Source organism: Mandrillus leucophaeus, unplaced genomic scaffold (assembly GCF_000951045.1).
Source record: "Mandrillus leucophaeus isolate KB7577 unplaced genomic scaffold, Mleu.le_1.0 Scaffold222, whole genome shotgun sequence".
NCBI lineage: Eukaryota > Metazoa > Chordata > Mammalia > Primates > Cercopithecidae > Mandrillus > Mandrillus leucophaeus.
This window is the reverse complement of record NW_012102277.1, coordinates 1,423,790-1,427,035: the sequence shown is the minus strand read 5'-3', so window position 1 is coordinate 1,427,035 and position 3,246 is coordinate 1,423,790.

Below are 3,246 nucleotides of genomic sequence, written 5' to 3'. Positions count from 1 at the left end.
GTACACATTTCAAGCTTCCAAGGGCTCCTCATATGTCAAGCAGGAATAAAAATTTGTATCCTGCCTGAAGCCAAAGGACGAAGTCCAAGATTGTATGTCCCCCAAGATCAAGGGCTAGAAATCCTAGTGAACATATTAAGACAGAGGCAGGAGAGGCACAGAGGAGCATGGGCCCAGGAGCAGGGGCACTGACTCAACATCCAGCTCTGTCCTGGCCTGTCTGGTGTCCTTGGAGAGGCCACTTAAGCTCTTTGGTGCCTCCGTTTCATCCGAAAATGGAAATAGCCTACCTCATAGAGGCTTTGTAAAGCATCAGTGAGGTAAGAGTTATAAAACAATTAAGCATCATTACCACTGCTATTGTTATTATCCTTCCTATTTTTTTCTTAACACTCAATAACTTTTGGAGATTATTCTTCTTCCACATATGATGAGAATCAGAGAAATCTGCTCATTGTTTAATGCTGCCTTAAATGTCTGGTGTCTTATGACATCTTCTTCCACTGTTCTTACCCCCTGAAAATAAGAAACAGAAGTATTCCTCCTTAGAGCTTGTATAACACTTTACCAATACCTCAAGACTGCAGTGCATACTGTGTTAAATCATGGCACAGTTGACTGTCTTTCTTGGTGCTCCTTGAGGAAAGCCAGACAAATTATGTTGTACTCCTTCCGAGCTTGATGATCCTTGTACAAATTACTATCCAAGTGTAATTTTCAAAAATAAAAATAAAAAATTAAAAAACCATGACTTCCATACAAATATAGAGTGAACACACATCAGAGATTATCTCATTAATGAAGTAAGCAGAAGGATAATAAAGCTCAAAGAAGGATCTGAGAGGTGTATATGGAGTCACTGAAAAAAAAAACATGGAAATAAGATGGCTAAATTATATACAAAGGTAGTTGTTGTCCTTCAGGCCAGTGAAACCACAGCTTCTGGGGTTATCTTTTCTACTAGACAGAAATCATTTGCTCTCTACCAGGCAGAACTTATTTGTGACTTATTTATCATTTACAAATTAACATCTTGCATGAAATAATCTGGACCTAATTAATTAGAAGCCAAATGAAGTCCATTCCCCTTAAGAATCAGATAAACCTTGGGTGAGCCCATTAGAGCTCCAGTACTAAAAGGATGTGTGGTTATCCCTTTCTCTGAATTCCCAGGTTTTGGATAATTTTTAATCATTACAAACCTCTCTAAACCTCAGTGTCTTCTGTCTGTAAAGTTGGGATAACAATACCTATGTCCGAGAGCTGGTTTTATGGTTACATGAAGCCAAGCACATAACGTACCCAATACACTGTCTGCTCTGCTCAGTGCTGGCACTTGATTAGCCAAATACTATGGTCCAAGTTTTGGAAGGAAAATGAGTGTCTACTTTGTGTCAGATACTATGCTATGTTTTACGAATGCTTTTACGTACTTCACTTACCTTAGAAATACCTGTCAGGTGAGTGTGAATTTAGTTCAAATTTATATGCAAGGAAATTCAAATTATCAGGAGTTAAGTGACTTGACTGAGATCTCAGAGGTAGGAAATACAGAGTAGGTCTGTGATTCCAAAACTCTTTCCGTAAATGTTGCTGCTGCTTTAAAAGAAAAAAAAGAAAGAGAAAAAAATCACAGGACAAGTATTTTGTACAGCATTTGCAATGAACTCAAATTTGATTTAATGACGTTTATTCATTTTCCTGTAATTCATCCAGATTTTGTTCCTTCCTTTCCCCCTCCTCACCCTTCCCCACTCCTAAACCAAAAAGCTTTTCTCTTTACCATTCACTTAGCACTTCAAAGCGGGAAGGATGTGCCTCTGAGTGAAACATTGTGCTGGCAAAATGACACTTCATTTTCCAGGAGCCCTAACAAAGCCTTTTGATTTGAATGTCAATGCAGCAAGTATGATTAAATGTAAGATTCACTTTTACATTTCCCAGCTGCAAAATAAGTTGTACAGTTCAATTAGTTTGCCATGTGATTGAGGATGCAGCCCCTAAAAGTTGCTATGGTGATGCAACAAATGAGAGTGGTGTCAGGACTGGGGCCCAGGGTATTTCCAGATACTGAAATTGAAAAGGTTACAGGTTGGGAAGATAATGCAATTTACTTGTCTGTAGAGTCTTCTAAAGAAGCTGTGTTTCTACTCTTTCTGTGATACTTGGACTCTCCATACTGACATGAAGACACACATCTTTTCTTCGTGGACAGAAAATTAGCCACAGGCAGGACCTTTGGTTAGTCTCTTTCTCTTTTTTTCTATCTCAAATCATGTGCTGTCCTCAGACAATTCGGGATCTGGAAAGAGTAATCTAGAAAAAGAGTCAAGATCTTATAATTTTATCTATGATGGCTTAAGGCCCCCATCCTCTCCTTTTGGGGTCCTCTTGTTCCTGCCAAACAAAATACCCAACACTCTGTTGGATAGCATTGTCCCCTTGGCTCTGAAGTGATTTGAGCAGACACCTGAGTGAAGTCAGGGAGTAATACTTCTGAACATCTATGGGAAAAATATTTCTCCTATTTGTTTCCTTCAAGGCAGTTTTCAGAAAGTGTCATAATTTATTTTATTTTCTATTTTCTGTATTCCCTTTACTGAGCTCTATCTAAGCCCTAGACAGCAGACATATTTACTTAGTTTTCTAGTGTACTTTCCCACACTTAGCACAGAGCTTGGGACTAGTAGGAATGAATGATGTCTGGATATGAATTCTGACTCTTTCTGGATCTTTGGGAAGGACACTAGTTTTGCTAGATGCTAATCCCCTCCTTTGTAAACCGAGGGTGACCATCCACCTCTGCATAATTCTAGGGTTGTGTCAGGAAAGAGTTAGTAATGAACATATAGGAGCTTTTTAAATGGTAAGATGCTACAGAAATAAAGGACTTTTTGGTTGGGATGGATGGGGCCTTTTGGATGTGTGAGTGTATAGAGTAATAGCAGAACCAAACAAGTTCTTTTCTTACAGGAGAATTCACTTGAAGATGTGTATAGCAAGAAGTTATCAATATCCTCATTAAAACGTCCCCAGAGAGTCATACTAGTAAAATCTTCTCTTAATCTCTTCTGTAGGAGCATTGTAAGAATTCATTAAGGTTGGTAGAAGGATTTGATAACCACCAATAATAGGTGTGACAAGAGTGTAACCTTATGTTATAAAACATGGAATGGATTGTTTTCTGGATCAGTTAAGCAGGCAACAAGGGAGGACAATTTGAGGAGGTGCATTGCAATGCCTGGT